Here is a 21,841-nt window from a genome sequence, read left to right on the forward strand (position 1 = left end):
ATACATACATACACACATATATCTGACAAATGAAAAATTAACGTCATGCTTGTTTCCTTTGACTGGGCAAAATGCCAGATTTTTGTATGTGATATAATGTAGCTGCTGTTGTTTGCATTGGACTTTATATTAAAGCTAATTCTTTTTTTGGATCCCATGGGAGTAAAACCTGTATGGTTGTCAATGTTCGAATTTGAACTCTTAATGTATACATTCAAAAGTATGTGCGATTACTTTTTTGGTGGTGGTAGTGTACTTTTGTGAGGAAGAAAGACAGAGTTCCTGACCCTTTAGAGAGCCTACGAGACTTGTGAGAGAGGTGACAGGAAAGTTTGCCACAGAGCAAGGTGTGAAGTTGTGGTGTTAAATCGAGGGACAAATTAAGTCTACTACCTTTGTATTTGCTTGTGAAACATGGCACCTGAAAACCTGCCAAATAAAAGAACCTAGACACTTTTGAAAGCAGATGCTTCCTAATAATACTAGATATCAAATGGAACGATTTTATCAGTAATGAGGAAGGTTAGAACCAGCTCCATCACCCTCACTACCTGCAAGTGTCAACCGAGTTAGTTTGGGGCACGTAAGACTCCCGACAAACAGCAACGCTAATCAAGTCTTTAAGTGAAAACCTCAGGGGCAATAGTTCATGAGGGTTCCAAGATAAACTGGCATCAGACAATCGATAGGGACTTTCAGCTGGTATACCTATGATGGGGCGCCGCTAAAATCACCCAAATTGTCAAATGATGATGTTAAACCGAGAAAAATTAAGTTCAGTTTACCAAAGTATAAACTCAACATACAAGTTTCCGAACCAAACATCGCTATGCATCCGTCGTTCTTTTTAAATTTCTCCCAATCAACCACCCAAGAAGAACATTTTCTGCATCTATCTTTTACTCTTTTATCCACTTATACTTCTCACTCTATATGTGCTATCAAAAACGTGACTAGAAAAATCAAGCAAGCAACTAAAGTTACCGAGCAACCAACCAAACTCGGATACAAAGATTATATATATATATATATATATAAATAATAAAGTAATCAAGTCCTATGCATAGCACACGCCGAAACCCTTCTGAGCCCTGATATAGAGGATGGAGGAGTACCAAAATATACCATACAGCGAACAGACAGATCGGAAAAGAGCCATGCGGATTAGCTGTATACTTCCGTGAGGACCTCACACCCAACGACCTAATGTCATACTCAAATTGTGACACTCGAGTTGTATACATAAGACAACATAATATAGTCATATGCAATGCACATCGCCCACCGGATGCACCAAACTACATAGAGAAGTTTGAAGATTGCCTCACAAGAATAAAAGAAATCCACATGAAACTGGAACATCATGTGAGCGTGTTTCTTATCGGTGATTTCAACTTCCCCAATGTCAAATGGCCCGAAGGCCTCATGCTCTCACGAATTTGCAAACAAGTACAGGTGGAGTCTATGCTCAACTTCACCAATGCCCTATTCATGGAGCAAGTTGTGCTCAGTCCAACTAGGGAAAATAACACATTGGATCACTGCTTCAGAAACAATATGGACATCTTTCATAATGTGAAAGTGATGCCGACATCAGTTTCGGATCACAGCATAATAGAGCTGTCTATGTATGGACCAAAAGTAGCCATAGACATATAGCCTAAAGGAAGCATCCAAAATCTCTCCTATCTGAACTTCCACAAAGCAGACTGGAAATCGATCCAAAAAGAGATCCTCAGCCAGGACTGGCCGAAATGTCTCTCCACATCAGACATTGCATGAAACTGAAATATTTCATGTCTGATGGATCCTGAGAACCTTCAGAACCAGAGAGAAGGAAACCATGATGGTTCTGAGCCGCCTGGACTACTGATCCCAGCTATGGTCACCCCAAAGTGTAAAATTATCAGCGGACCTTGAAGCAATTCAGCGATGATTCACAAAGAAGATCGTCTCATTGCAACAGCTTAGCTACTGTGAAAGGCTGAAGCAGCTAAGACTCTACTCTCTGGAGCGAAGACGGGAGAGATATGCAGTAATATCCATCTGGAAGATCCTGGAAGGGATTGTGCCAAAGTTTGGCACTGAAAGCTACGCAAATGCCAGAACGCGTCGACACTGCACAGTGGCAAAGATCCCAGAAATGCCGTCGCGCTTCAGGACCAGTTACTGCAACGGCCTGGGTTTCAGCGGCCACAGCTTTTTAATAATCTCCCAAGAAGCTAGAGGGACCTACACAAAGTGGATGTAGGTGCTTTCAAATCAAAAGTGGGTCTCTTCCCGTCGAGAGTCTCAGATGAACCTACCTCGTGGCAAGAGGCGCAAATGCGGGTAACGACATCAAACCCCCTTATTCACCAAGTGCCACATATCAGAGGAGGTCCTCGGTGATAAAATTGGGGCAAAACGGCGGTTCCCAGCATAACCACAGCTTTGATCTCAAATTGATTATATATATATATATATATATATATATATATATGTTGTTGTACTTGGGGATGGTCATATTGCCAGTTTAGCCAATAAAAAGACACGCACTGTATATTTGGTGTTAATTTGCTTCAGCTTTATATTACATTAATCTTAATCTTATTTCGGCCAGAGTTCTTTCGTTACACTTCTGTGACCTCATCAGTGGTACTTTGTTTCCTTCCTTCTTATGTGTGTCTCACCTTGCTAAATATCAGCCATTTGATATTTAGCAAGGTGAGACACACATAAGAAGGAAGGAAACAAAGGACCACTGATGAGGTCACAGAAGTGTGACGAAAGAACTCTGGCCGAAATAAGATTAAGATTAATGTAATATAAAGTTGAAGCAAATTAACACCAAATATACAGTGCGTGTGTTTTTATTGGCTAAACTGGCAATATGACCATCCCCAAGTACAACAACATCTGTTTCAACACACGATTTCACATCAAAAATCTTGCTAAACAAATATATATATATATATATATATATATATATATATATATATATATATATATATATATATGTATATATATATATATATAGCGAGAGAGAGAGAGAGAGAGTGAGAGAGAAAGAGAGAAAGAAAGAGAGAGAGGGAGAGAGAGAGAGAGTTGGCCATAAGTCACCTGACTGTAAATCAAAACAATTTAATTTCAAGATGTATTTATGTTTAACAGTTGAATGAATTTAATAAAGCATCTAAATATGAAATATCATGAAAGTTGTTCAAACTGAAGTCCTTTTTGAGCGATACCTAAATGGATATATAAAATTGAATACTAAGTATTTATGGAATTTTGAGTTACTGTGTGGTGACTTTTGGCCAATCTTGGATAAATATTGGGGGAGAATTCACAAAAAAAAAAAAACAAAAAAAAAAACAAAAGTCGAAGACAGGTGGTGAAGACAACAAACAGATGTATTAATTTAACGCTCGGGAAGTGAAAAAGTCTTTAACGTTTCGAGCCTACGCTCTTCCACAGAAAGGAACACAGAAAGAAACAAGGAGAGAAAATAACGAACTGCTGCACAATCTTTTGAGCCACGCACAAAAAGTCTCTTGCTCGTCAGCTGCCTTGCGTATAACATCTGAAGAGCACACTGCATTTGTATATTTTCTCTTTGGAGACTATTGATGCCCTTCCTCAGGGAAGCATTTCTCTTTAAGGCCCCCTGCAGATTTGGCGGGAACTTGTGTGAATAAACCGGCAGTTTGTACCGTCTTCTCCATGCCAACATTTGCCTTGCAGATAAAATGTGCTTGTTCTTGATTTCACTGTAAATTTTTTTCTCTCCTCTAGAATTGCATATTCCGTTGGCGCCTCCATATTTGAGCTGTTTTTTTTTTTTTGTGGTTCTGGTTTTCGGTTTTAGTTGTTTCATCTTTTTCTTTTCCTTTTTCTATCTTTCCCCCTTCCTGATTTCTGTTTGTGCACGTGGTCTTTCCTTCCTTTACACTTGCATTCCTCTGGTTGTCCATTAGGGTTAGGGCTCCATTCCTTTGTAGGACCACTAGCATAGACGGACTTCTGGCTGTTGATTCTTCAGCTCCTCTATTCTTATCGGCCTGTTTGTTCACAGGGGTAGGGGTTCCATTCTTGGCAAGAAATTAATTTCAGTTTTTTTAGTGTGAAATAAAAGTAATTTTTTTTTATACAAAGAGTGAACTTTAATTAATTATATATTTTTCATTTTGCCATGTTTCTGGCAACTGTATGATTCTGCTCTCATAGAACTTCTGGTCCTTATCAGCCAAAAACTGAAGCGAGTGCGATTTCATATCATCATCATTATTGAAAGTTTTACCATTCAAAGAATTTTGCAAACTTCGAAATAAATGGTAAGTTGATGGTGCAACATCACGGTGCAACAGAACGCTAAGGAAATTATTAGTTTAAAAGAAGAGATAGCATGGTACCGTTGGCTACAGGTAGCAAGCCCACTACGCATGCAAAACTCGAGCAGTTCTAACAAAACCTGTTTCAGCAATCTCTAAAACACAGTTTCAGGCATTATCGTATATCCTCAAACTTTAAACAAGAGAGGTAAATGAACAGAACTATCAAGATCGCTCCAAATGTTAGGGATCACCGTTACTAAGGATCTCTTTTGGTGAATACACAACACGTCATAAACGCAGCGGAGACTGCATAACAAAGATTGTCCTTCTTCATTAGAACCGGAATATATTTCAGGTGGGTTTCACATGAGATTCTACAAAGATGATGTGAAAACCGCCCTAGATTATAGATGCCTGTTGCGCTTCGGTCACATAGCATTCTTGAAAGTTTTGTCATATTGCAGAATTCAGAAACGGGAAACCTACTTTCTTGTAGTCTCCCATGTTATAAAATAGAATGAGTTCAGACATAATAGTTTCCAAAAACACGAAAGGAAAAAACGTGAAAACATTGTAACCTTTCTATAAATGGATATAGATTTTTGCTATATGAAAAAACAGTATGTATACATAAAAAACGTTTTAAAAGAAATACATTAAGAAATACAATAATATCATTGTAGCATATTTCCTCACGGCGAAATTGTTGCCTATTGTGTACTGAGAGGTGGTACAGTTGGAGACTTGGGGGAAGAAGTTCACTATCTTCTGCACCCTGTATATTATTGATTTCAACACCCGTTTAAGGGGTGAAGGCCTTAACCGAAGTCGGTTAACGTTTACAATTCACCGTCCCTTTCTGTAACTCATTTTATCATTTAATTCGTATGCTACGTTCATAATTGGGACCGTTAGTTTTTCCTATAATGTGCCAATCTCTTAGCCATATCTTCTTATTCTATGCCATTAACTGAATAAAAATGTTGTAGGTTCTTGCTCCTCAAATTGCTCTTATTCTAAAACCTTGTGCTATTTTGACAGATTTTTCTCTCAGATTCTAGTAACTTACCTTCATGCATTACCTTTTAGTACTTCAAATTCCAAATATTTTTTCACTTCAACACGTTGCTTAACTTCATGTACCCACCTGCAGGTTTACATCTCTACTAGAATGGTAATTCCGGGGCCTGTAGCTCTCAGGAGGAATGACCAAATATGTTTAAGCATACGAAAGAAATGTAAGAAATGAAAGAAATGTAAAAGATATAAGAATGTAAGAGACGAACGAAATGTAAGAAATTCAATCACGAGAAGATAGAGATGTGTGTCGACTTGTTTGGGTTGAAGAGGACAGCTAACTAGATCAAAGAAGGGGAGATCTTTGTACCCAGTGAACCAGAGAGAAAGACTGCGGTGATTGTATTGTATTGACAGAAGATGAAAATTAATAGAAGAGTTAATGACCTGTAGGTACGTGGTATTTCGTTATGCAACCATAATATTTATTATAAATATATTAAGTGTTTTTATAAGTCAGCACCACGACCTACTGCGATAGCAGTGTTTATTAAGTGGTGTTGACTTATAAGAGCATTTGATATACTTTATAGTATGTTATGGTTGCATAAAGAAATACCACGTACCTACATGACATTAATGTTTACATAACAGCCCCAGAAATACGTCTATGTAAATTGGTATAGCCAATAACTTAATACAGCTGCATGTGGTGGCTATATAAGCAGTGTTTGGAGGCGAGAGTGGGTTTGGGTGGATGCTGATGAAGGGGTAAAACCTCCTAAATATGGTATATATACTCATTACCCATTTTTGTATTCGATCTCATTGTTTGTTTACATCTGTCATCTCGATATGAACCGTTGTAGCAAAAAATCAGTGCTGGCTATAACTTCTGTAGAAATAACCTTAACAAAACAATAGAAAATTGTTAAAGCGTTTCTAAGCCAATAGTTGTAGTGAATACCTATCAATTAATCAAATAGCCTTCTTTTAGGCAAATTATAGTGTATCCTTATGTATCAGTAGCACCACCCCATATAATGGTTTACAAAAAGAACGTTTTTTATTCTATTCTACATAATACTATACAGTAAATAACACGTTTTATATTCTCCATGTTACTAAAGTAAAAATAGTACGAAAATATAAAATCGGCAAACATTTATAGACAACAAGACAAATGAATTGCAAGTTGCAACGAATTATGTGTAAAAGAAACATACACATAAACTAATACACACAACACAGATGCATGTGTGTATTATTATGACCTTACAGGGGCGACTGACACAGGATGGCCTCTAAAATTACGGTACTAATTTTATATCTTATTCTTCCCTCGCTTATCCCCTGAAGATGCCTCAATTCAATTTTAGCCTCAAAATTGGTTTGCTTTCAGAAACAAACATCTGTAGGGAATTACCAAAGTAATTCTGTGAGACAACGATTGGTATGAGAAGAACAATTTAAACGCTTAAGTGATAATAACACTGGAATTGAACAGTTATTTTATTATTTAGAGTAATCTATTCTATGGAGATATTTTCTAAATCAATCACTCTTATAATATGTTTATAATTCAGTTGCGAATTCCACCCACATTTCATTCTAAATTAACATATGAATTAATATGTATATGAGCATGCATGTATGTATATGTAAGATAGTAGACAGACGAATGTTGCAACATCACCGGCATACGCAGTGGATAATATATATAAATATATATATATATATATATATATATATGGTGGAGGCGCAATGGCCCAGTGGTTAGGGCAGCGGACTCGCGGTCGGAGGATCGCATTTTCGATTCCCAGACCGGACACCTAAAGGTCCACGAGGCTCCGGCAGCGGGTGGTGGTGACCCTTGTTGTACTCTTTCCCGCCAACTTTAACTCACTCTTTCTTCCTGTTTCTTGAGTAACGCTGCGATGGAATGGTGTCCCGTCCAGCTGGTGGGGAACACATACGCCATAGCAACCGGGCCCATGAGCCTGGCTAGGCTTTACAAGGGCGCATAAATAATATATATATATATATATATATATATATATATATATATATATATATATTATCTTCTCTGTGTGTAGGTGCACATGTGTCCGTATGTACACATGTGTGATAGCTATCGATTTGATTTAGAGTGTGAGCTTTTGTAATCTATGTTAAGATATTTTAAACGACTCATTACCTCAAGAAAAACCACATGGGGCGCGTTATCAGCTACTTATGCATGAGGGTTTACCCGTGGGGCATGTCCACATCAATAAAGGATTTGAAGATAATTGCGCAGTAAATCGAAATTGCATGAGAATAACACATTATACAAAAGTACAGCGCCTGAGTTAGTTTCGGGTGAACAGAATTTAAACTGTAACAGTCCTACATTTTGAGTAAGGTAAAGAGTTTCACATGCTATAAAAAGATGAATCAACCAGAAATTATGAAACGCATCTGTTTAATATCAGTCTATTTCAGCTGTTAATCCTTTCCAACAAAATGTATTAACTGTGAGAAAGGGAGGCAATGACTTGAATTTAGAGATCTTCATCACTCTATATTACCACCTGACAGTACTCTTCACTCGAACTTTGATTTCAGGTATTTGCCAGACTCCGCTTCCTATTATAGATTGCTTGTTCATCCTATCTTGAGTTCATGCACCTTTTGGCATTTCTGACATATCTAGTAGTATTTCTGACATATCTGGTCATATTTCTGTCAACCATCTTTACCTGTCTAATCTTATTGAGTTAATGTGTTTACACCAAGATTTATCCCAATGGCATTTTTTACTAGAATTCATTATATCGATAATGGCAATTTTCTCCTGCTCAATCCGAATGTAATGTTAAGCCTAAATTGTTTGTTTCTCTAAAGTGTGTTAACACCAGTTTTCTACGCAGAGGACGCGTTCGTGTATTTTAATTTCAGTTATAATTTTTATTTGCATGCATGTCAATGTTTAATAGCGCACAAATTTTGTCTGTGTCTGGTTAGGCTTTGGTAAATATTAGTAACTCTGATTCACCGAAGAAATCTAATAACACCGAAACGTGTCCGAAATTGTTCTACCACTTTTAAAGTTCATGCCCGCTTCCCACTACATAATTCCATTCAAATCAATTCCTCTCCTTTCTTGACCCAAATTAATCATTAAGGTAGTGATTTTTCTTTTCGCTGCGAATGTAATTTTAATAAGTTATTGTATTTGTGGTGGTTGGAGAAGTGACATAGTGTTGGGTGTTTGGGGTGAGCCGCCCTTTATATAAGTGCGTGTGCATTAATTGAAGCAATTATACGTCTAAGGAAGCAACCTACGAATTTGGCTCCCGCACAGTGCGGCAAAAATCCACGGTACGCCATTGGGTTAAGCCTACTGCATTAAATACATCAGCATAGAGTTAATTATGTGTGACAGGCCACATTAGTTCTGATCTCATATTTCCTTTACATCCATAGATCGGCATTGAGCCAAAGCAGCAGTATAAATGGTTCTTCTATGTAGTGGTATACACCATTCAGTAAAACAGTCGAGCTCCAGGTGCCACCAACTCATGCTGATTAATCTGTAACTTAATTATGCTTCTATTACTGAACAGAGATCAAGGAGGAACTCCGCATTAAGCCGTTATTTCACCGCATTGAAAGTCACAATTCCGGTACTCCGGAGATGTGATTAGAATATCGCAGGAAAAGATCGCAAGATGGATTGTTCAAGGGGAGCCAACTGGCAGGAGACCTAAGGATAGAATAGAATAAGTTGGTTGGATGATATTCATAGTCTTAGACGGCCACTCTTGGCAATCCAGCCAGAAAGAGTGATGACGATTGTTTCTGTTAGGTCCCTATGGAGGAAGTACCTGAGGACTCTACCCACAGGGAATTCCTTGGAATAGTGGACGGAGAAACGGAATGGATGAACTGGATAAGCCTAAAGCAGTAATTTAGCAGATAGTAGTAGAAGGGATATTGCGATATTAATTCTTATACCAAGAGAAATAATATTATTCGAATTCAAACTTAATACAAAACAGCGTCGAAAGCATGATGTGAAAAATCATACTTCAGAACATGGTGGTCATATATTTCTCTTCTTACGTTAGGATTATGAAATTCTTCTTTTCCAATATACTGTCTTCAATCGTAGTCACACGAAAATAAAGAACAAATAAATGAATTAAATCACAACTAAACATAAATCGGAACTCCACTGCGCACGTATATAAAACCTGTTCTGTTCGAATGCGTATAAAAATAATGAACTATATACTTGCTGCAAACAGATATACGCATATATATGATCTCACAAACAGATTACTTCTCATATTCAACGACTCACGAACCTCATATGTGTATTTAAACAGACTGTTATATAAACACCTGATCATGTGAAAATAACAACGAACACATATGCTTTTAAACTCCAGCTCAGACAAACACGCAATAATGATACACACACAATCACACATACATGAATATATAATATATATATATATGCACACAGACAGACAAACACATACACATATAATATACACGCATACATACACATGCAACTGTGTGAAAACATGCAAAGCGTATTCAGATATTTAAACACATGTACATTCAAACATGCAACCCACAAATATCTGATTACATTCAAACAACCATATCCACCGCACGTACATTTTAGAAAAATTACGAAAAATCCACGCTCAGAAACGATAGACAAACATGCAATATATAATAATATAGAGAGATATTTAAACACAAATATTTGAAGATAAACACAAACCTATCTTCCTCTTATATACATGTATGCAAATGAAGAAGACAAACGCATACGTATATTGAAACACGTATATTCAGCAACAAATATAGATACGCATGCGCATGCGTGACATCGATTAGGTTCAAGCAACAATCGATGAAGCATTTCCAATAACCGAATATAACATTCATTGGATTTTGCTGTGATAGAAATAGATGTAGATTTGGCATATTTGGTAAACATTTGCATACGGATTTTACTGATTCCTATATCTGCCAACATATTTTCTCACGTCGCTATCTTTGGTGGTAGATAATCCTGTTTGTTTGTTGCTATTTTTGATTGTATTTATATTTCTTTTACTCTTATTTTATAAGGATTTTGATTTTTTTTTTGCTTCCTGTACGTGGGAATTATCCAATCAGATTGAACTGTTAGGCAATATATACTCTCATCGGTTCATCAAAGTTGTGTGTTTTTGGATGTACATAACTAAAAAAATGTTTGTATGTATGTATGTATGTATATACACGAGTGTGCATGTGTGTACTGTGTAAATATAAATATACGTTATGTATTTGTATATATATATATATATATGCATATGTTTGTATATGTATTATTATATGTATATATCTATCTATTTGCACGTATACATACATATATGTATACACATATGCATGCATATATATATATATATATATATATATATATATATATAATACTTGATGTCTCAAAGCATGCATATGTACATTGAATGATTATAAGGTCAATGTTTATTAAAAAGCATTCCCTTTTCAAATTTGATAGAATCTACACTCTGAATTTAATTTTTCATGAACGGTTGATTTGAAAATGATGACCAATATGGCTCAGTCACTACTGATAAGATGAACCAATGGAATAGAAACATCAAGAAACATTTCGTTGATTTTGTGTGCATTCTCGTTCAATGCCTGTCTTCAATTCGTCGTCTGTAGCCAGTTTTGTGGCATAAATTTGTGTTCTAAATATCCCCATAAAAGTTCTGGTGGTGTGATATCAGATTGATGCGGTGGGCATTCATTTGAACCTCATCGTCTGACTCACCTGTTCACTCAAACCTTCTCGAGGTAGGTTCTTACATCGATAGCGATATTTCAACCCTGTCCCACGACGGATTCCGTATGATCAAATGCACGTTTATAATTTGCCATCGTCGATGAAGGATTGCACAAACATGTGTAACAGATAAAATAAAAGAATACTAAAATCATACTTCATATTTTCCTGTAACAAATGTTGTGCACTTTGTATTATATAATAGCCCTATATTGGTCGTACTGATCCCTATAGGTTAACGCAGCATATCCGGTTTTTCCTGAATACTATCAAGACCTACAACGAATACGGTATTTCGTATGTGTGTGTGTGCTCACGTATGCTTACATCTTTCAGCTATGTTTGCTGCCATCGGATATAAACATTGAGGATAAACCGGCGTCCCTTTAACGAAGTCCCCTGTCTCTTGTGCCATCTCACTTTCAGAAATACCGTAATTTAGTAACAGGTTTAGAAAATACATAACCCTCCAGACTAGATCGCTTTTCTTTAAATTATATAAGTTACCTACGCCATAAATGTATTTTACTCCTTTTGTATAAGTTTAAGTCTTTTATGTAGTGGAGATTAGGTTGGAAAACTCTCGTTGCTGATGACGTCATTTGAGATGGAAGAATGTATTCACGACTTTCTTCTTTTGTTTATAGAATAACACTGTACTTTTCTTTAATGTTATGTCAACTTTGGAGAATTCTTGATTCTTGAGATTTCCGCTTCTCATACGAAGCTAATCTTGATTTCCAATTGCCATTTATGTCACATTCTCTAGAAGCAGCAATATTTTCGGTAAATCAAGAATTCGTTCTAAAAATATATATGTATATCGTCAGTTTGATTCACACTGTTCACTCTCCAAACGATGGTTTATTTTCGGTTGGCAGATATCAGCACAGATCAGCAAAGAGTTTTGTTTCTAAAGTCATAAACAAGACCATCGGCTCTTGTTAGATTTATTCCTCAGAGGAAACTTTTTGTTGATGAGTGATATATCGACGTCGAAAAACCGGCTTTCCCAGAATTTCTTGTACTAGTGAATAAGTTTGTTCTCGTGTGACAAAACCCAACAGCGATTAACATATTTTTGTTCGAATCTTCTGGAAAGTATTAAGAATCAATAGAAATACAAAGTCTTTGTTTGTATTCTTGGCGTTCACCGTGCATATTGTGATTTATTAAACATACAACTCTCACTACTCCCCGCTTCTATGATTTATTATCCAACACCGAAAGGAAGTTAATGATTTGAAAGCATACTAACAGGCTTCTTCCATCCGCTTTCCGCTATTCTTTATCATAATTACTAATTGTGGGGTATAACTCAATCCTGTCTGTCCAAACCCTGATAGGCCAGGTTATCAACATAGGTTAATAAGTTCAATTAAATTTTATAAAATCTCTCTTTTGTAAAAGAAAAACAACATGTGGTATTTTCTCTTCTTTTTTTACAAGGAAAATATTAGGATATCAAAATTATGATATTTTCCATTTTATGGTGATAAAGGCAATTTATGCTTTCACTAATTAATCGATTAATTACCTAAGTAATTAATTAATTATTTTGGCTATATTTTATTTTCCCAATGATTTTTGTTTTTCCTCTTTTTTTATGTTTACTTCGACTGTACTTTAACAACCATCGAATCAGTTATGCTGGAATAGAGATGTAGTGAGGTATCATCTTGTTTATATCATCATCATCATCATCATCATCATCATCATCATCATCATCATTATTATTATTATTATTATTATTATTATTATTATTAATAGTAGTAGTAGTAGTAGTAGTAGTAGTAGTAGTAGTAGTAGTAGTAGTAGTAGTAACAACGGCAGCTGTATCAAATTTAGTAAATATTCTGTCTCTTGTTGCATCGCCCATTATCCCTAATGAAGCAAAGTGATAATCTAAATCCTTACAGCCGCGCTCATTACATCTGCTTTTATTTTTCAAGTTGTGTACATCTAAAACTACAATAACTAATACCTTTTAAGACGGTTGGATACAATTGAAAGAAAATTTGGTTGATATCATTTGCAAATCTAGCCATTCATTACACAGACAATCCTTAATTTGGTTTCTCGGATCCCTAATTGACTTTTCTTGGGTGACGTTGTTATTACTGGTATTATCCATATTCTTTTAACTTTCGTCTTTTACTTGTTTCAGTCACTGAACTGCGGCAATCGTAGGCCATCACTTGAAGAATTTACTTGAACAAATGAACACTAGTACTTAATTTTGTGTTTTTAAGTCTGACATTTATTCTATAAGTGTATTTAAGCGGACCAATACCAGTTGATATGCAGTCGAAGGCAAAAACACAAACACAGACCCACACACCCAAAGGCACATACACACGCACACATAGACACAAACATACGCACACACGCGCACACACACGCACACACGCACACACGCACGCACACACACACACACATGTTTAATATATGACAGACTTCCACTCAATTCTCGTCGGCCAAAGTAACGTATAAGTTATTGGTTGGCTCACGTCTGCAGAATAAATTTGCCCAAGATGCTACGCAGTGGGACTGAACACGAAACTATGTGGTTGCAAAATGAGATGTCTAAAAACACACCCATGCCTTGTGCCTATGTTAATACTGTTTCTGGGGAATAAAATGCGTAAAAATTCTATTTTGACTCAAAGTTGAAGTCATCTCGCTTCTATTACAAGCGGTCGCCTTTCGGAAAACCATGGCCATCAAGACATCGCACTTAATATTATAGGATTTTTTAATTTCCAAAAGATGATATTATGAATAATGTGTTTCGTGTGTTTGTTGATGTTTAATACTATTACTATTATCGATGTATTGCTGTTGTAATGTCCCCAATCACCTTTGTTATAGTGGTTGTCAATGATTTGTTGTTGCTTACATGGCTGGATAACAGGTGTCAGCAAATCTATGTCTCCGATCAAAAAACATGAATGATCCAAAATTTGAATCTGTATAACACCATGTTTAATTTTTTTTTTTTAGCATATTGTAATGCAGCAAACTGCCCAAATGTTTGACACCTCAATAAAAATAATGTTTATCAATGAATAGGTGAAAAAATGCAAAACTCTTATGTCTCAGAATCTGCTATCATTTGAAGCTTAGTGTCTTATTTTTTCTTGCACATTGTCGAATGGGAGTTGTGCTAGGGCGCAAAAATCGCGCAGGGTGTGCCCTAAAAACAAATGTACACATGGATGTTTTTATCCTTGCCGTTTCATATGCTTATGCTGAATCAATAGCAGTTTGGCAAGTTTCAGAAAATAACAGTTAACGAATTGTTTGATGATTTATATATAGGAACAAAAGTTCCTGTCTCGCCCAGAAGGCTCGAAGCAGTGTCTACAACTGAAGAAAAAAAATTAAGGTGGAACAGCGGTGCATAATTTGGAGCTTGGTGTGCTTTTCCAAACAAATTCTGTAGGTAGCGTTGTTCTCCAGGACAAAAAATCCCGCAGTGAATACCACTAATGTTCAAATGGACAGGAACATATTTACGATAAATCCGTGCATCATTATGTAATTAATATTTTTAAACGGTCAGAAGCTTGATAAATGAGATTCGACGATACAAAATCAGACATACTAACTATCTATGAACTCTCTCGCTAGATTAGTTATTGTTTTCCCATTGCTCATTCTATAACTGTTTGTATTGGCGCTCTTATTGTAAACTTGTTAACATTCTGGCTGTTGTTACTGTATCTAAATATTAATTCTATGATGGTTATCATTTACACAAGCATGAAAACGCGACATACAGCTGTTGCGATGAAAATAATTGGGTTGTCATAATTTCGTTCGCCTTTTGTTTTTTTTCTACGTCGTACTTCTATATATGTCTGAAAACAGGTACAATTTATTCAAATTCCAAAAACGATAAGCAAATGTAATGGAGGAAGAATAGAACATTTATTCAGATAACATTCGAAATGATTAAAATGCATAGTGGGTGCGTAACGAATCTGTAGTTTAGAGACAATGTACAGTTTAAAGTTTCAACACTTTATGTAATATATATGTTGTTGTTAAGAGAACACATTTCAATTAGTCGAGCAGGTTTGAATTTCCTGGAAAAAATTCTTTCGTAATTTCCCTTTTAATTTCTTCTTACAGTGAGACAAGAAACTGGCCGGGCTTTGCAGCATTGGTAAAGCATGTCGGAGATAACACTTTACGATATATTGTTGCGTATTTTTATGCTGTCAGTTCAAATCCCTCTAATAATAGACTCAGCCTGACTTTCGTCTTTCTGGAATCAATTAATGGGGTACCAGTCATGTCGTATTGGTCGATATAATCGATTGTTCCCGTTCCCCAAAGTTTTGATTTTGCTATTTATGTAAGGAAACCGTCTCCCCTTACATTACTAATAATTATTACTAAGACTCTCTCAGACTGATAATCTATTTGCATATAAGTGGATGGCTACAATTCTCAAATTCTCAAATTTTAATGATTCGATAAAAACATGTATAAATACTATAATGTAGTTTAATATATACATCTATTGTTTGATTGCTGAATTATGAACAAGGCCACCGGCAGCAGTAACCGCAGATGCAACAACGATCATAGCGGTAGCGAACAGAATACAAAAACAGAAATCGTATATCTGCAGATATATTTTTAATATCCATCCGTATTCTTTAGGTTTTTGATTTCTAGTTATGGGTTCAGGTTTGACTGCTTGGGTGTACAAATTTCGCTTCGCAACGACGTCGTTTCGAGATCGAAGCTATTTTTATTTTATAAAAAACGGGTGAGGTGTTCAATGTCTGTCATCTTTCAACGGGCGTCCGAGACTCATGAGATGAAGAGAGTATGGAATCCTCAAACCAGAAACACGAGCCAAATGTTTGCAACGATTCGGCTTACAACATCCAACGTGCTAGGGGGTTGAGCTGTTGAACCGAGCTACTGGTTAAGTTTACCACTGAAGTAGAACATGGCAGGATTTGAACTCAGGACTCAAGGAGCCGAAACAAACACTGCGGGGTAGCTTGTTCGCCGTCCTTGCAGTTCTGCCAATCCATCTCACATCATATATTTTTTTATTCATCTCCAAAGACATTTTATAACTCGTACGTTATTTAATATGTGTAGATGTAATAGTATCTATGTATTTCTGGTTGATTTTTAACTGCGACAAACAAAAGTAATTTCAAATATGTTCATATCAAATGTGAATCGAAGGTAAATAATTTAAACCCATCCAAAGCGCATTTATATGCACATATATGTACACTTGATTGCGTGCCCATGTTTATGTACACATACCAATTTGTATACATGTATGAATACATATACGCATACATCCGTCGGTCCATCCATCCATCCATTTTTTGTATAAATATGGATATGTATAAATAAGTGCACGTGTTTTAATGTATACCTATGTATGAATACACACACACACACACACACACACACACACACACATTCTTTTCTACTCTAGGCACAAAGCCCGACATTTTTGGAGGAGTGGACTAGTGAATTAGATCGACCCCAGTACGCATCTGGTACTTAATTTATCGACCCCGAAATAATGTAAGGCAAAGTTGACCTAGGCGGAATTTGAACTCAGAACGTAAAGACAGACGATATACCGCTAAGCATTTCGCCCGGCGTGCTAACGTTTCTGCCAGCTCACCGTCTTACACGCACGCACCCCCCCCCCAAATACGTGCACGCTTACATACATACATGATACATACGTACATACATGCATAGATACATACATACATGCATACAGAGTGGTAGATAAAGTCGTTACCCCTCACACACATATTGTATGTATACAGACACACACACACGCGCGCACACACACACACACACACACACACACACACACACACACACACACACACACACACATATATATTCATATATATATATTCTCTCCTACAAAAGACATGTTTGTTCGCTCGGTTATAGATTCAAAATACTCGATCGGTTTATTCTATAGAGGTCACGAGCCGTTTGCGTTGAGCAAATCTTACTTTGTGCAATGGGAGATCCCCAAAGCTAAAAGAGAACTAAAACAACATCAATTGAAAATAAAATGAAAGCTTGATACAATCTTTTGTTAGGAAATATCACGAATTGTAACATGTAAAATTTACAACTGTTAAAGAAATTCAACTCTAAACTGCCATAGTTTTCACAAGGCGCTTTGACACAATCATCATAACAGAGTGTAGCAAATCGAAGCGACTGTGGAAACTTTTATATTTATTTCGTAAATATAATGGAAATTTATGGCACGAAAGAGGGCGCCACTAGGCCTGTTATTGCTTTATAGTTCGTCTGCCATGCCTCCCATAAACAGACGTCAGCGCTTTCTTCTTCATTTCTGCTTCTACTCAGTCTTCTCCTTCTCTCCCCCCCACTTCCTCCTCTTCTTATTCCACTCTCCCATCTACTCTTTTTCTTCTCCTCTTCCTTTTCTTCTACTCTTCCTTTTCTTCTTTTCTCCCCTCCTCCTCCTCCGCCCTCCCAACTACTACTACTACTACTACTACTACTACTACTACTCCACCTCTTTCCTTTCTTTTTCTTCTTAGTCTTGTTATTGTTACCACTGTTAACGTCGTCGTTATGGCTATCATGATGATGATGATCATCAGCAGCAGCAGCAGTATCGCTGTTATTCTTATCTTTATTAATTTCATCATGATCCTCATCATTATTATTACTCGTTTACTTGGTATTATATCAACGATACTATTTCATACTTGTTGTTTTCTTATATGAAGAACTAACTACTAATGTGAAATATTCCTTGGAAGTGAATAACCAACATTTATCTAATTTTATCATACTATATTTCATCTCCTGACATCTGTTTGTCAGTCTACTGAGGTGAAAGACAGACATTCAGCAAATGCTAAAAGTGTTACACCCGCATTGAGTTCTTCAGAAATGCTTCTTTTGTCGAACTTCTGGATTTCCTTGGCAGAATGTTAGCACAAGGAAAATAATAATTTCTTCATAATACTTAGTGAGATTAGAGATTAGTATTTGAAATTATTGAATAACGAAAGAGAGATACAAAATATGATTATTTCATCTTGTCTTCTTACTTGTTATGAAGGAATTAAAATTTCTCATCTTAGGTAATTATGTATAGCACCATTTCATTCTTTTTAGAAATCATCAGTATGACATCATCTGAGGTGTATAAGTTAAAACTTTTTTGAAGTGGGACTTCTCTTATAGTTACGATAATTACAGTTTGAATGAAATTAATAGAATCGTTTTTTTTATTTTTGTCTTTTTTTTTCATAGGGCGCTAGTATCACCAAAATTTTCACTCATTAAATACCCATAATAACATTGCTAACGTCCTGAATACAACGGGCTAGATATATAAAACACTTGTGTTTATACAACTGGCCATGAATTAAACAGCAAAAAAATACCATCTTACTCGACGGTATTGCAGAGACAGTAACTTAACCATCTTTGCAGTTCCCAGAAGCTTTTACCTAGCCGTTAAGTACACTATCAGCCCTCCTCCATTCATGGATACATCATAATGAAAAAAAAGGTCAATACATGGAGCCACAAGTGTACCGAATATTGTTTAAGAAAAACCTTATATATCTACCTTCGGGCTCTCCATCCGGATTTCCAGTAGGGACTTACTCCCTTAGTCATTTTGTAAACACTTAATACATTACCCCACAAGGTAGCAAGAGTTTATTCTTATCGTGTGGATTTGTGCAGATCTAGTCCCACTCTTTCGTCCTTCAAATTTCTATTGGTTTGGCGCAGCCAGTTCCACTGCCCCAGAGCGCAGCACCCTGGACAAGTGTCTTCTACTACAATAATTTGTATTTAATTGTATAGATTTGCTTTTTTCTGTTTGATTCTGATAGTTGCTGGCGCAATTGCTATTATTGTTGTTGTTTCTGAAGTTGTAATTGCAAACTGGTTTTATGGTTGTTAATATAGTTTGATTGATTTCTTCTGTATTCACTGTTGATCTTGTGGATTAAAAATTAATCTGTTTACACTCTGCTTCCAGAGGACACTATTTGCTTTTGTGATTAGCTGCTTCTTACAGCATTGCTTTTGTAGTACCAATAGTAATAGTAGCAGTAGTAGTAGTAGTAGTAGTAGTAGTAGTAGTAGTAGTAGTAGTAGTAGTAGTAGTAGTAATAATAATAATAATAATAATAATAATAATAAAAATAAAAATAATAATAATAATAATAATAATAATAATAATAATAATAATAATAATAATTGTATTCGTAGCACTTGTTGCTGTTGCCGTTGGGGATAATGGTTAATGCTGTTACTGCTGCTTTTTATCGTTTGTATTGTGAGTGTTAAACTGGTTAATTCTTTCATGCGCTGAGCATCAGTGATACAGGATGGCAGTTCGGAGTTTTGGTTTACAGTGTTATTAATTAAAAATCTAACTCCAAGATGCATCATTAAGGTATCTCTTCTAGACGTACTAAATAAGTAATTTCAAGTGCGGTATTACATTACAAACTTGAAGTCATAATACATCACATAACTATTAAACGTATTTCGAAGTACATCTACCCTGGTATATCGCGGATCCATTTATCGCTGATCCGATATAAAACCCTATACTGATTTGTTACATGTTACGCTCATCTCAAATTCTTCTGTGATAACACAGGTTGACACTCAGTCAAAGATTCTGCTGGGACCGCAAAAAGTTGCGTCAGTGACCATACACAAAGCGTCGTCTGGGGTCTCGAAACAAAACCTATTTTCCCATATATTCTGTTATTAGTTCATAGTCGATTCATTTAACACGACGTGTTTTTAAAAAGAGAACACTCGTATTAAACGAGGGTATATGTAACTGAATCGTACTTGGATCAACTCGGGATCTATTCGTTGTGAACTGTAGATATTTAGATTTTAGGGTTAGAGTTTATTTGAAAATGTTTATACTTAACTGTGATTAGGATTTTAAACCGAGATTACTAACCCTTTTTGATATGATTATAGGTGTATTCATGGTTGTGTGGTAAAAAAGATCGCTTTGCAAACAAGTTCTTTCGGGTTCAGTCCCACTTCGTGGCACTTACGTCAGTTGTTTTCTACTGTAGCTTCTGGCCGACAAATACCTTGTGAATGAATTTGGTGGAGAGAAACTGGGTGGAAGTTCAACTTACACACACACACACACACACACACACACACACACACACACACGCACACACACACACACACACACACACACTCACACACACATGCTTATATGCTTTTACTTCTTTCAGTCATTTGATCGCAGCCATGCTAGAGTACAACCTTGAAGGGTTTTAGTGAAACAAATCGAACCCAGGGCGTATTTTTTGAAACCTAGTGCTTATTTTATCCACCCGCTAAGTTACAGGGACGTAAGCACGCCCACGCCAGTTGTCAAATGGTGATGGGGAGAGGGATAGACACAGACACAATATATATATATATATATATATATATATATATATATCTACAGTTTCCGTCTACCAAATGCACAAGGCTTTGATCGGCTCGAGTTTATAGTAGAAGAGACTTTCTAAGGTGCCGCGCAGTGGAACTGAAGCCGGAATCATGTATTTCGAAAGTAAGCTTCCTAGCACATGCGAGTGCGTGTATTTTCATATGTGTTTGTGTTTGCCTCCCACCATCGATTGACAACCAGTATTTGTTTAAGTGCTGCTAACCTAATGGTTCAGTAAAAGGAACCGATAAAATAAGTGCCAGGCATATAAATAAGTACTGGGCGCGATTTGTTCGACTAAACACATGATGATCGAATTCTAGCGACTGCTACATTCATTGTCAGGCTTTTGAAAGAAGATTCTTTATTCCGTTTAAGCGCCGCTCTTTCACTGGACCTCTGTCATATGACCATGTGAGTTACCTCCTCATGAATCAACGCGTTGGTGGCTAAGTATTTTTGAGACTCATGGTAACCTTAATATATTTCATCAGAGTGAAAGTGCATTAGAAGGCAGTACCCTTATTACGGATACAATTCACCTAACGAGCTTCTATAGTTTCTACCGGCTAAATTTAATTCACATGGTATGGAGCAACATAAGGCCACAGAAAATTGTATTTGGCCAAGATGATACGCACCTTCTTCAACGGAAGAAGCCTATGCAACTATAAATACAATCAGGAATGACATTGAAATGAAGAGACATATACCTAAAGCACATATACAAACATGCCTACAAGCACATACATATGTATGACATTTGCGTATGTAAGTGTCCCTGTGTATGTTTACGCGTGTGTGAGAGTATATATATATATAATATAGACAGCAGTGTTCAATGTTATACCAAAAAAGAGCTAGAGAAAAGAGCTAGTTACCCTAATGCTGGAGTCAAAGCACATAAGCGTATACGTATATACTATACTGACAGGGACTATAATCGCCCGAAGACACCGAGCGAGAATTCCCTATACTGACCGGTCAGTTTCGGCAATTTCCGTAGTTTCATCAGTCGAGCCTGTCCTTACTGATGAGGCAACGGGAAATTGTTGTACATACAATAACCATTCGCTAAATCATCTATAAACTTTTATGGTGAAAACATATACTGACGGAAAATTAAGTCGGGAATCTGCTGAAGTCGATCCA

General features: G+C 36.4%; 1 protein-coding gene across 3 annotated transcripts in view; it reads left to right on the forward strand.

The window, feature by feature from the left end:
* Positions 1-21,841, forward strand: part of LOC106883815 (uncharacterized) — a 1,126,149-nt gene that overhangs the window by 856,172 nt on the left and 248,136 nt on the right. The gene's annotated exons all lie outside the window — the stretch shown is intronic.

Source organism: Octopus bimaculoides, chromosome 10, assembly GCF_046866305.1.
Source record: "Octopus bimaculoides isolate indiv1 chromosome 10, ASM4686630v1, whole genome shotgun sequence".
NCBI lineage: Eukaryota > Metazoa > Mollusca > Cephalopoda > Octopoda > Octopodidae > Octopus > Octopus bimaculoides.